Raw genomic sequence first — 15,310 nt, forward strand, 5'->3', positions numbered from 1 at the left:
TAAGCCGAGAAGCGGTTTGGATTCCGTTTTAAGCTTATGTGACCCCTTCCAGCATAACCCTGTTGTTGCGTTATAACACCAAAACGAACTTAACTTATTTTTGTCCATATATAATATGAATACATAGAGCAAATTATTTAAACCAAAAAAAGACTGGTTTAAACAAAAAAAAAAACGTTTTTCGTTGTTTTTTCAATAAAAAACATGGTTTTTGCCAACCCTGCACATAATTAGTGCTCTCAAACGGGTCGGGTTGACCCGACTCGGGCCGGGTTGTCGGATCGGGTCATCTCGGGTTGGGTTATCGGGTCGGGTCGGATCGTCGCGTCGGGTAACTCGGGTCGGGTCAGTTGGGTCAGTTCACTTTGGTCAACTGAGTTTAGGTTGAACTTAAACTCGGCTAGAGTCGAAAAATGCTGGTTTTCACTAGCTGCCTAATTAAAAATAGCAATTTTCAATTGATTTTATAGAAACCATAATTCTATTTTGAACACTTGCAGCTAGTGTTTTTTTTTTTTTTATGGTAAATGCTTATTTTTGTACTTGTGTGTACTTTAATTTTTAAATTGTGGAAAATTGATTTTACCAATCGATTGTAATATTAATATCTACGCCAATATGGAGTCGGGATTTAGAACAAAACTAGAAGTTGTTTAAGCAAGGCCAAAAGAAAGATTGGATATGGAAGCCAAGCCCAAGCGGGGCCTCGGTGGCTCAGTGGTAGAGAATTCACCTCTGGTGTGTGGCGTCCATGGTTCGATCCCAGCTTGTGCTAAGTGGGCTTTGTGGTGGAGAAACGCCGTGTAGTGGGTTTCCTCGGGGTTCTCCTGTTTCCTCCTACTTTCTTCATTCCACCATTTCATTCATTTCTCATGGTCACCATCTCCCTTAGCCTCGGTGCACAATCGAGGGACCTTAAACTGAATATTTCATTTCATTTCACCAAGCCCAAGAACATCGATACGAGAACAAGATAAAGATTGGATTTGCAAGACGAAGTGCATAGTAATCTTGCTCTTGGCCTTGTTTTGGTGATCACCAAGTAGCGATGAGCATATTTTCTTGCTTTCCGTATAGTATGAAAGACCATAATCAAAATCACACTTGGTCTTCATTTGTACCGATGAGGCTAGCATTCTTGGCTCTTGTATAGCATGAAAGACCACCAAGACTACGAAATGCATGACCAAGACTTGACTGTGCAAGACATAGAATAAGACGCAGTATTGACGACCAAGACCCAGGGTGCGAATTGTTTGAATGTCATTTGTTGGGCTGAGAGTGATGAAATAAAATTAGTACTTTATAATTAATTATCATACTGTATTTTTAAATTTTAAATTACAAAATTCATTTTATGTATCTTCTTACTTGCAACTATATATACTGTAAAATACGTTTTAATTACCGAGAAAGAAAAATCAAATTGGCGCGGGTCCCGGAATCATAAGAACCTATTTTGGAATGAAAGTTGAAGGGTTGGAAAAAATCACAGATGTTCTCCCGTTCCTCAACCCTTATCATTGTAGTTAAATAATTTCCTTTTGTCTCCGCCAAGAGACTCTTGCTACTGCCTTCCGAGAAGACCCCCTGCCTTCCGAGCAGGTGAGAACACTGAACTTCAAGAAAAATTTCATCACATAGAACTAAAGCAAGAAAAAAATTCTCTCATATCGGACATTGATATCAGTTATAAAAAGAAATAACCAAACCTCAAAAGTGCCAAATATTCCCTAAGATGCATATACAAATACCCTGCTTGATATAGCTAGTGGTTAACGTGTAAGACTTCGGTACACGTGGTCCGGGTTTAATTCCCAATGGGAGTGCATTTTGGCGTTCACCCAGTGTCGTGACCCGTAGTGCTTTCAAACGGGTCGGGTTGTCGGGTCAGGCTACTCGGGTCGGGTCAATCGGGTCAGCTTGGGTTGGGTTGTTGGGTCAGCTCGGGTCGGGTTGGTCTTCAACCCGACCCGACCCGACCCGTTGAGAGCACTACAATACAGTTCGTAGAAGGATAAATAATGCTTATTAGAATTTAGAAACAAAATAATAACCTAATTCATAGGCCTACAAACGTAACTAAAATATATGAACTGAAATATAATAAGAAAGAAAAATAAAAGGCTGTGATTTAGCCCATTAGTCAGATTCTGTGCAAGAAATAGAGTACTCAAAATTCTAGACCTCGGGTGTAGAAGGTGATAACCCTCATATCAGGAAAATATTACTTCTGCTGGAATGAACTAAAGAATGTCACCTTATACGTGCGTAAAATACGCCAGAGTTGCAAGTCACCGTGCCCTTCCTTGCCATCTATATATGAAAATGAAAAATGTTTCGCCTTGAACAGACGGAGGAGAGGCTTATCGCCTTGTTCATTCACAGATCTAAAATGTTTGTGATATGTGGGTTATCATCTTTTACAGCTGTGGTCTCGTACAAGCATAAGAACTAGATGCTGGATCAAGGATACACTGATCATGCGATCATCCTTTACATTCAATACATAGTACCCAACCTTCTTTGGGCAAACTATTTGAAAATGGTTCTAGAAAACTAAACAATAACATTCTTCTTCGTCAGTTTCAGAGTCAAGTGTCATTGTCATATAAGGATTTTGTCCTAGACCTACCTCGTCTGCCTGAAGTGGCTGCAGAGTTATATGAACTTTCATTTCCAGAAAACAACTGCTTGAACGTTGTTGTGAAGTTTTAGCCACTCTCTCCTTGCATTTTTGTCCTTGTTCATTGGAAATGTTGTCTGATTTCAATAATTTTCTTTATGTTTGTGCTGTATTTTCTTTTGTTCATCTTCCAATTTTCTTTTCACTGGAGTGTCTGTCAAGATAGCTATTTCTCTTTTGCGAGTGGTTCTTTTATTTGTATTACGCTGTTCTGCATTTTGCAGTGGCCTAATTATTTCAGGGAAAATTTGTAGTGGTTGGCTTACTACATCATTGGGATTTCCAACTGGACTGGTTATATTCGGCCAAATTACATCAGACTGGGTAGGCCTATGTTTTTCAGAGTTGTTCGTAGGTTGAAGTTGATCGGTAGGATATGTTTGGATGTCAGGATTGCCATCAGTTGAAAAATCAAAATTAGGTCCAACGTCAGAATCCATTTGGTTGGAAGGTAACTCCATTTGTGATTGCGGTCGATCAGTTAAATACAATGAAAGGAAGTCGGCTTCAGAAAAAAATATTTCATTATAAGGGTAAATACAGTGCATTGAAAACCAGATTGAATGTTTGCTGATATCATAGCAAGCGGATAAGAAATAGTCAATATCTTAGGCATGTCATAAATAGACATCGTCTTACTAGGATTGTTGCACATCCAAGAATCACATGCAGAATTAATGTACTTTTTAGTAGTCCAAACACAGTTCTGTCCAAAACCTGTAGGTGATGGGAACAATGTGGATGGAACGATAACATTATTGCACCGTGTTCCGTTGCGAAGTTAAGACCTTCAATACTTAGGTGGGAAATGTGGTTGTCTAGGAGCAACAAAACTGTTTTCTCAGGTGAGTATCGAACTACAGAAACGAGTGTTGAAGAAATGTAACAAAATGTGATTCTGTCATCCATCCAGACCGGTTAGCACACCCCTTGAAGTCTGAAAGTTCACCTTCAATAATGATCCTTGAAGTGAACACGTAGAAAGACAAAGAAGGGTGGTATGTGATTTCCGACTGCCGAAACTACTGTAGCTGAAGTTACTAAGTTTCCCCTTTCGGCCAAAACTATGGCTCCCACTTGCTTGAATCCTCTTCGAGCGATTACTTTGTCTGGTCTCTGCACCGTCGTTAGTCCCGTTTCATCAATATTCCAACTGTCTTGCGGCAGATACTTGTGCCTCTTCAAGACGTCAGAAAGGTTGCGAAAAAATCATTCTACGTTTGTGTGGTTGAACGCTGAAGTCCTTACTAAACTACTTGTCACTGGTACGCGAAGATGATGCCTCTTTTTTTTTTTTTTTTTTTTTTAAAAAAAAAAAAAAAAAAGCAGTCGACCAATCACCAACCATTTTATTTTTATGACAATTTGACGGCATTTTAAGGTTATTTGCTTCAGCAACTTGAAATGACAATTTTCGAACTTCTCTTGTACTAAATCTAAAGTAAATATCGGTGGCAGTAGCAAGACACAGTTAATTGTTCTGCAGCATCTGGAGAAACGGCGGTTTTTATGTATCCAATGGGTATTGTCGGTGCCAATACATTCTTATCACTAAGATCAATTTCGGAGATTGTGTGTATTGAGCAGAAGTCCTATAATTCACATTAAAGTCTTTGGCAGCATGTCGAATTGAACTTTCTGCCAATTTAACACTTCTAGCTGCTGTTAGCATGACCTCAGGCGGGACTTCTCCTTTATTGGTTAATGTTTTGATATTCTGAACCATTGTGCTCTGAAAAAAGTCACATGAAACAACCAACCCCATTCAGTACGTGACAACCAACCCCACTCGCCATGTTTATTTTTCGTACGACCTCCATAGAACATAGAACGAGATCCAAGAAGCATAAATTATTAAAATTATAGCATTATAAACAAAAACTTGTTATGCCCCAGTATTGGGTCTAACAGTGTCTCTCAAATTGGTAAACTGTAATTATGTTTAGTTACTTCTTTATGATATTTAACAGGTTAATATGTTTTAATTGTTCGTTATGTTTAATGTTTATTTAATTCCTAAAATTCTAACTTTATGTAAACTGGTTAGGTTATTATTGAACTGTACCTAATTGTTTTATTAATTATTTAAACTTCCAATTTAAAAAGAAAAGTAATTACGCAAACAACAAATTCGAATAAAAAACAAGAAAGTATTTAACTTATATATTGTAAACAAAAATTGAAATACTTAAAGTTAACTTTTTAAAAAAGAATATATTTAACATAATCTCTAAACATGTAAAAAGATGGAAAAAATAAGTAAATTTGAGGTGTTACCACGTAATTATTAATAATAACATAACTGAGAAAATAAATCCTAATTTCTTCAATTGATACAACCAATTCAAAGTCTTCCATTAATAAATTATTATATGGTGTATAACAATATATACATTCTATTATTTCTGCAAATGCCGGCAATCGAGAACATTGTTGAGATTCCATTATACATTGTTGAATCATTGTTTGGAATAGAACCTAAATATATTTCATTGTTATTTGACGTTAAAAATGAACACCATTGAATTTTTAAATTTAAATATGTAATTATAACGTCAAAAGAAAAACTATTTTCCAGGAACTGTTATATATAAAACAATTCTTCTCAGAGTATAAACACCTCATACAGTTCCTTGTCAGGTGGTAAAGTGCCAAGGACCGACGAGACGTTACCACGTTGGATAGAAACGGATATGCGCTGTATTAGATAAGATGTGGAGCGAACTTCGCCGGAAACACAAGAAATGCGTCTTCCTACGTCCCTAATGAATTCAAGACTTCTTGCACCCCAAGCACCACTGGTTTCAATAGCGATTGGAGTGAAAACACACTTTTCGAGAAGGTTGTTGTATTTTCTTTCCTTTTAAGCTTCTCTGCGATTAGCAACAGCTCCATCGCTCATTACTGACAGAGGGAGACTTGATTGAGCGTATGTATCAGTGCATGTGAAGTCCCACAATAAACATTTACCTCTCATCCATGGAACCAGTGTCATCCCATTCATCAGAACGACAGGAACCAGAAGGTTCCCGTATTGAAGGAATTCCAGCTGTGTTGAGGGCTCGTAGTATTATATCACTTACAGAGGAATGTCGGGCGAATCTACCAGCGCTCTTCATGCATGAAAGGCCGTGCAGGCCACGTTGGTTAACCTCATCCCCACGAACTGGACAGCGACGAGGCTCACAAACTGCTAAGCCTAAACGTAAGGCTACAGCAATTCGAAAGCTTTCATTTGACAAATGAACGCCTAAGGCGGAGAAGATATCGCCATCAACCATGCACCCGCTTCGGGAGACGAGGCAGCAAGAAGCCTGGCTTTATCTTCCGGAACAACAACAGATTGTAACAAATGATTATGTAATTGACATGCAATTGGTGTATACCAAGATGACTGATAACACTTTTTGCTAATCTCCGGAAGGCTTGTATCTGCTAAGCTTGCCCACTTATTACAGCCTTCTTGAACTGAACCTCTGGGTCCAAACAATAACCCTGTGGAAGGAGAGCTTCGATTAAACGCAGAGATCCGTGGTATGACGCTAAGAATGTAGGAATCGCCATATGTACAGCTCGTCGAATACCAAGACCGCCCAAGCCAACAGGTAAACATGTTTGTGTCCAATAGTCGTTTAAGGAGCAGTTCAGAATTGATTCAAGGCCAGTTTTCAGTACAGTATCATATTTTTCCAGCAAAGAACTCTCATGCCAAGATGGAACGCATCGTAAAAAAAAATAGGTTAAGCGAGGGATTGATAAAGATGCTCGTAAAAGGAAAAAGGCTGAATGGGCTGAAATTGAGGGAAGTCGAGACAAGAACAATTCTAAAGTAGATATTTTATTCAATAGCACGTTAGTGAGTGCTTCCGACGTGAGAGCAGCACCTAGAAGACAAGTATTCTGAATTGTTAGAGGGCGTATGCCTGGTGCAGCCTCATTAAATCTTCTAAAGATTTCGTCGAATGCGGTTTCATCTGTTTCAAGACAACAAACCTCGCATTTATTTACAAAAGTTAAGACGTAAGCCAAGAAGTGATGCATTCTTATTTATTTCTATTAAAGATGAAAGAACTATCTCGGGTTCACCACCAATTGTTCCATCGTCTAAGTACTAAATGTTTAATTCGGTATCCAGTGATTTAACTAAAGAGTGAATGGTTATTGCGAAAAGTGCTAGGCCCAGGGAATCACCTTGTTGTACACTTCTCCGAGAAGAAATAGTGTTTCCGTTGAAAAACAGGTCACTTGGTTGAGCATAACATTGATAAACATATGGATAAATTGAAGGAAAATTACTCTAACTATTTTACGGATTAAGATTGAATTTTGATGTTGGAATGAAACTATTTAATATGTCAAGCTAGAAAGTTTATTCTAGGAGCTTAGGCCCTTCTATCTGTCGTCAGCCCCCGAATAATAGCCTAAAATGTATATATAATCTGATTCATACGTAATGTCAAAATTCCTGTGCTAGTAAATTTTGAATATAAACAAAATTCTATATTTGAATACTTTAGCAGTAGCAACATATATTCAATGACTATCTTGTGTAATCGCTAAGTATATCACAACATAATTCTCGCAATATCATTCTTCTTTCAATATTATATTCTGGGATATCAGTATATTCAACTTTGTAAAGAAGGTACCAAACGTCTAATACTGAATACTAAAATAATAATGTGAAATACACAAGCAGGCCCGTGCTGGCCCACCGGGACATGTCCCGGTGCGCCCTCCGAAACATCACATTATAAATAAAGTTTCAAGTTATGTTATAGTAAATTCTTAAGTTGTTATTGGTAAAGAACCCGTGATAAGTATAGTGTTCTCTTTACATAAGGTGCCCTTGCAAACCACACCAAAGATAAACGGTTTTTATTTATTCTTATGTACGGCACAGTTCTGTACAATGAACACTGGTAAAGAACCCGTGAAGAGTACAGTGCGCCCTTTACGTAAGGCACCCTTGCGAAACCACATCAAAGATAAACCGTTTTATTTATTCTTCTGTATAGCAACAGTTCTGTACAATAAATACATATTATTACTGTTGATAAAGAACCTGTGAAAGCTACAATGCGCCCTATGTATAGAGCGCCCTGCGAAGCATCACATTATACCAAGGATCTTGCATTACACATAAGTGGTTTTAGTTTTTCTTCTGTGTATAAGTTCTGTATAGTAAATTCCCCCTTATAAAAGGCACCCTGCGAAATATCACATTATAAAAGTTCTTTAAATTCTTCTGTATACCAGTTTCGTATCATACATTCATACAATTGCTATTGGCAGAGAACAGCTAAATAGTGCAATCACTTTTCAAAAAAATACGTATAAAGCCAGTAAAGCAATTAACATGTAGGTCTACTTAGTTAGATAATATAGAACTGCTTCGTACTACTACTCATTTATTGCCAAAAGCACTTTCAAAAGCTAAGCGCAATCGATATAGCACAGTTTAAATAACTCAAGTTTTTTAAAGTTCTTTATTTAAAAAAAAATGATTGTTCCTGTGTGTTTTAGAGCAGTGTTCGAGTAATCAGTGTCTGGTTTTTACACACACACACACACACACACAAGAATTAAAATGTTTTCTCTAGTAAGAAAGTTTTCCCAGTTTAGCTATTTACTTTACTAAACAAATTTGGTGGTTTTAATATATAAAATGGCGCCCATATATATACAGGGTATAACTTAATTATTATAACAAATGTCGGGAGATGATTCCTGACACCGAGATCAAAACGAAAAGTATACACCAACCTGGATGTAAAAGTGCCTCCTTTCGGCGAATTGATCATCCGAAAATTTGTCGGAAAAATGCAGAAACAGTCATAACTCAAGAACAAAACGTTGGATCGAAGTCGAGTAAAAGAGAATGTCCATTATTTTTAGTCGTAGATTCCAATAGTGTACAGTCAGATATAGCGAAGTGGCGGCGCAAGGGTGACTCCCAAAGAAACTGGAGTATTCCTTTCCCTTTCCTTCCCTTGTAGTTGGCAAACCGCTCCTTACTCCTGAGCTACGAAAAGCTAAATTGCTATTGTGAATATATCAAAATAGAGTCCTCGTGTAGCCCATTTAAATTTTGATTTTGTCACTGCTGGAGAAATTTTCTAGAAGAAAGCTCGTTGGAATTACATTTAAAAAATGAGGGAAGATCTTTTTTCGACGTTCCGACGTACTTTGGAGCTGGATGGAATAAACAGGAGGAAAGAGAATGTGGAACTTTTGCGTACACGTAGCAGCACGTACGTATCTCATAGTACTTTTACTGAGGGCATGATGCTTTGGTCGCACACTACGGAACTATCGTCCCTTATGTGTCAATTGCGAGTGGATCGCAGAAGGCTGTCTTGCAGTTTTATTGTGGAATGTTGTCAATTAGCGTGGCTGTGTTGTAATAGGCATCTATGCAACTTGTGAGTGAGTCCAATGCTCTGCTGTTACATGTGGAATTGCTGTATAACAGGATAGGCAGTATTGCGTTCAACGGTAGAGGGTTATGCCCAGGTATTCAAGGTCGTGTAAAAGCGTAGACGTTGGTGTTTAAGTAAAATTGATTGTGTTGATCTGTACGTGCTGCGCAATTGCAGATTACCCTGTCCACGAGCTGGCAGATATGCACCTCATTTATAGAGAGGCAAGAGGTAGTAGCCCAGAGACGAGGCGTTTATAACGTGACAGTGACATCCAAAGGAGATTATATTTTCCTGTATTTATCTAAGTTTCCATATTCGGCTTACAGATAGGATCTCCTACAAGACAGCGTACTGAGAATGATCTGAGATAGTCCTATAGCAATAGCCATACGCAGGATGTACAAATTCACATGCAACTCGAGTGAACGATCAGCAGCAGAGATTTATTGTGAGCATGCGGTGCGGTATGTTGGATAATTTTGTGGTAGGACCTTATTTATTGCCGGCCCGCTTGTGTGGAAGTACGTATCTTTAATTTTTACGTTATGTTTTTCCAAAATTGTTAGAACATGTGCCTTGGAACATAAGACAGCAGATGTGATTCCCAGTATGAGAGTGCATCTGCATATTTTGACAGCAATATGCAGACGTACCTGAATGAAACGTTCCCAGATTGTTAGATTGGGAGAGAAGGGCGTGACTTATAAACATCTCGTTCAGCCTATCTCACGCCACTCGATTTCTTTTTTTCTTTGAGGGGGGAGGAGTTGGAACGCCTTTTGTATGCAACACTAGCCACGACAGTCGAAGAACTTGTTGCTCGAGTTAATAATAATTTCCGAAATTTCGGATATGTTTGACCGCATGCGGAAAAAAATCCTTGGCCGATGTCATCTTTCCAACGCGGTCAACGGTCGACAATATGAGACTGTGAACTGTTATTCTTCACAGCTATCTCGTGTACACATACTGCATTGCACAGGTACTATACAAGGTACCGTACCTCTGAGTATTTTACAGTTGCCCTACTTTGTACGAAACAGAATAAATCGGTAGTTTCAAGCTGTATTTCTTTATATCAGTGTGAAACACGCGCAACAGTTTGTGTTTCGTCGAGTTTCATTGCTTCTGTGCTCGGAATTATTATCTTCCACGGAATTACGTATTACCAGTGGCGTATTTAGGGGGGGCTTCCGGGCTTAAGCCCCCCCCCCGAAATCTTACTTACTATAGTAAAGTATATGAAATATCTTGCAGAATTTTCACATTTTCAGGCAAAGCCCTCCCCGAAAGTTAGCAAAGCCCCCCCCGAAAGAAAATCGTAAATACGCCACTGCGTATTACGAAGAGAAAATTGTTTGATGCAGCTTATTTTCGCCCAAATTGTATTCACATAATTTGTGAGAATCACTGTTGTGATGAGAAAAATCCCTTGTACACTCGTTCAATATACATACGTATCTTTGACGCCTGACTCGCTTATACACAGTCATTATAAACCTAATCTGTATCAGTTATTTTTTCCATTTTCACACACTCGTAACTTGATAGGAGGCCGTTCATTTATCATCCGCTATCATTATCCTAGAAGGTATAACTATGATCCGCTAAAGACTTCTTTCCATTTAAATTCTTCCGAGAGTTTATTCTGTGCTGAAACAAAATAGATTAATCACAATCTGGTATATATCTCTATTTTTTTTAATTCTAAGTGTTCTAATTTGAACGATGTACTATTGCTTTTTATTTGTTGAATTCTTGTGCTTGATTGTTGTTCATTTTCCTCATTCAATGTTTGATAAAATACTCGAAGGAATATTACAGTTTCTTTGGGAGGTCACCCTTGCACCGCCACTACTCTATATCTGACTGTACACTATTGGAATCTACGACTAAAAATAATGGACATTCTCTTTTGCCCGATTTCGAGCCGACATTTTGTTTTTGCATTTTTCCGGAAAATTTTCGGGTGGTCATAGCTCCTTTTCATCTCGAAGACGGGAATCACCTCCTGATGTTTACTATGTTAATTAAGTTACAATATATATATATATATATATATATATATATATATATATATATATATATATATATATATATATAACATGTATTAACGTTTGTATGGGCGCCCTTTTGATGGACTTGTCCACCGCAATCGTTAGTATCCCAGCACGGCCCTGTACACAAGGTTATGTTAATGTATATGAATATAATGAATTTGAATGAAAATGGTTACTTTTAATGAATATGAATATTATGAATTTGAATGAAAATGGTTATCTGCGCTATACAATGAAATGTTAATTTAATGAAGTAATTATTTATATGAAATGAATTTGAACCTTGTGGGAAGTTAAGTAATAATAATGATGAACTGTTAGGTACCTAATCGATATACTGTTTTATTCTTAATAGAAGATCGTTAGCAATCTGTATAATTTCGTTAACCAGCTGAATGTAGAGAGAGGATTATTCGTTGTACTGCTAAACGTTGTATGTCATTAAAAATGTTCATACTTATAGCACACTGTTAAGAAAATGAATGAAGTATTGTTACTTTAATAATAAATACAGTAAACTTCCGATATACCGTATGTAAAACACAAATTTGGACGATTTGGAAAATAATTCTATAAATATGTTTCTATTTGGTTTAAACTCTTGTAATTATACTTGTGCACAAAACAGAATAATAATAATCATGCAGTCAATATTAGAGTTTCCATAGAAATTAATAAGTCACGGTGTTTGATGTTCCGTGCAATGTGACCGTAATCAAACTGTGCTTGCTCTTATTGCCTCTGTACTTATCTGATTCTTCTGATCGTGTAATATAGTCAGATCCGAACTTGTCCACGTTTATATCAACGTGGTGGCAACCCAGGCTATTTTCAGAATTGAAAGTTGAAGTCTTCAAGCTGAAGAGCAGTGGCATTACAAACTTATAATACCTTATTGAAACTTCTAAGCTTCCTAGGTGAAAAGTAAAATACGACTCAGAATCTAAGCCACAAAAATTACTTGAACACTCTCAAAACACTTGTTTTCGTCTCACACAAATAGTTATGGCGTCTTCCTGTTGCAGCTAATTCACAATGCGCTCTAGGTAAGTACACGTCACCGAAGAGAGGCACAGATTCATGCGCCATTTATGAACTGAATAATTGTTGTTGTGACTACCAACCCGTGTGACAACCAGCCCCGGTCTCCCCTACTCACCTAGCGGCTAGAAGAATTCCAGTAGAATAGATGAAATCCTTTTATGAGATACATACACTTTTATTCAATATTGAATCATATTTAACATATTTTACTACTTTATTCATATAGCACTTTTAATATGAATTTTCACTGCAACAATTGAAGATTTATCAATTTAAAATATTTATTAAAGTTTGTGCGTACTTAAAGTTTTAATTTCTCTCTTCTTTCTTGAAGTCTCCCCAAGTTATATCTTCCGCTAATCCTTCACAAATCATTTAGTATTACAGATCTATTTCCCTTTCTGACGATAAAACGATGAGTCTTCTGGATGTAGAAATCGTTTAGTTTTTTTTTTTTTTTAAAGCTTCAATTGACCTTCATCACTATTTTTTTTTTTTTTTACTGTTTTCACTGTCACTCTTATCAATTTTCGTTGATTAATTTTCACCAAAATTAATTTCTTAAAAAACTAAACTATGATATAGTTGGTTTGGTGCTGAATATTTATCATGTTGTCACCAACACACTTACTCGGTGATCTTGTTCTATATAGTTGCACAGTTATGACAACAGTACATATGCATCTATCTCACGTTCTCCGTTTAGTCATTTATTACCTCTTAATTTATATTGTCAATAATTGGTTGAACAAAATATATATGTGTATATATTTTTAATGTTCACAACTACACAACTTTTCACGATACAGGTATCCGAATATCAAGTTATTGCAATCACTTTTAACACGAAGAACAAATTGTCAGAAATTACTTTAAGATATATTATTTACTCTGAGTGTAGCAAACAGCACAACACTTCGCCTTCTCACCTCCAACTGTAGACAACAATAATCTACCCCAAAACTTGCAAACCACTGCCCCTTCTCTGGTCACGCTGTTTTTTTTTTTTTTTTTCTGGACGCTTGAGAACTCTTTCTGAAGTATCCATTTATTTTTCCGCCAGGAGTTTCTCATATTTCGTCTGCCTTTTAGAGTTGGGCAAAACGAGGTCTGACAGTGCATCAAGCTGACTCTATTGCAATCTAAATAGCACTATTTTGGAAAGAATTAGCGAAAAGATTCCACGATAGGAAATAATGTCTTATTTAAGGACGGAAATTCCAAGAGCATTAGTTTAAGTTTTATTTTTCACTTATTCATTAGTTTTGTTTTACTTCATTAGTTAAAATTCAAAAGAGAGCAGCCAAAAAGCACTAACCAGCCTCAACCAGTGGGAAGGGAGATTTCGATGGTCAACAGAAAATGTCACAGAAATTACTTTCAAGAGTTGACATTCGACAGCGGTGAGCAAGAACAACAGGGTAGGGGACACAGACCCTTGCCCTCAGACACTGCGGTCAACTGCGTTTCTTTTCATTCTTAGTCTGTCAACTAATACACTAAAAGGAACTTTTAAAAATTATTTTTAAAAGTTTCTGTCCTCCCTTTTGTTGGCTGTCTTTAGATACCTAACAATGTTATTTAATGAATGAAGTATTACAAATTAAAAATGATGTGAATTACGTGTACCCATAATATTGTGCTGAATAATAATAATACATATACAGTAAATCAAGTACAAATATTCATATTCAATTAATTATTAGTAGACCTGGAGCTATAAGTGGTAGACAATAGCTTTTATTGCCCTCTTAATTGCTTTATTACCTAACCACTTTCTTGTCAATATGGCCGTGTCGGCCTTGGAGAGGCCGCCCCGTCCTTGGGGGAGGTTTCTGGGGGAAGTGTTTTTATTAGTTGTGCAATAGAGGTTGTTTGGAAAAGTGGAATGACCTCCTTTCTTGTTGAAACACGCTCCTATACGATTCTTGAATCGAAATTTTAAAAATTATAATTAAATTAGAATTAAAACCATGATTTAGATAATTAGAGCAATGGTATACGTCATTGAACGCAATCCCTAGCTTTGAACGCGATCCAACACGATTTTTGATTGAGGATACGGCTTTGAATGCTGTTTCTAGCTTCAAACATGATTTAATACGTTTCTTGAATCGAAATTATAATCAAATTAGAATTAAAACTACGATTTAGATAATTAGAGCATTGGTATACGGCTTTGAAAGTGATCCAACACGATTTTGGATTGAGGATACGGCTTTGAACGCTGTTCCTAGCTTTAAACATGAACTTATACGTTTCTTGAATCGAAATTATAATTAAATTAGAATTAAAACTATGATTTAGATAATTAGAACTTTAGTATATGGCTTAAAACGCGGTCCCTAGCTCCCACAAGGTTTTTCCCCATTAATTTAATTATGATCTGAATTGTAAAGCTCGTAACTAATTGAACACTCTTATTTGAACTAGAAAATTATGAATAATGAATATGATTACACCCTTTAAGCTCCAATGTTTAGCAATTTATTTTTAATGGTGCTTTGTTTTACGGAGTAAAGTATTAAGATGGGGGGAAAAAGGAAGGAAAGGAAGAAATATTTATTTATTTTCATTTATTTTTTTCGTTGCGAACTGCACTTCTTTCGTTCAGCTTGCGTGGTTCTTAAATGAGAGACTTAACATTGCCATTTTTCAGCGTTGCTCAGTACAAAATTCGCAGATACGCAAGGTCCTGTGTTCTCTCCAACATCCATTGCATGACTGAGCGTTGGGAGATTGACGTTCAGTTTCACACACCCTATGCAAACAACCTTGCGATATGATTGGCCAGGAAAAACCAGTTTGTCCCGCCTCCAATGCTTAACCATGGGAGATAGTTACCTGCCTATCATTCCCTCTAGTTTGAGTGTGCGGGAGAACCCACCCTTCCCCGCCTCTCTTTGGACGCATCTTGTGTGAACAGGTTTCTACCCTCTCCCCACCTCACGACAACTGACATACATTTCTTGTCCCCACCCTTCCCCGCCTCTCTTTGGCTTCAGCTTGTGTGAACAGGTTTCTACCCTCTCCCCACCTCGCGACAACTGACATACATTTCTTGTCACAAAGGATGTTTACTTCAAACCACTTCT

Source organism: Thermobia domestica, chromosome 8 (genome assembly GCF_964235325.1).
Source record: "Thermobia domestica chromosome 8, izTheDome1.hap1.1, whole genome shotgun sequence".
Lineage (NCBI taxonomy): Eukaryota > Metazoa > Arthropoda > Insecta > Zygentoma > Lepismatidae > Thermobia > Thermobia domestica.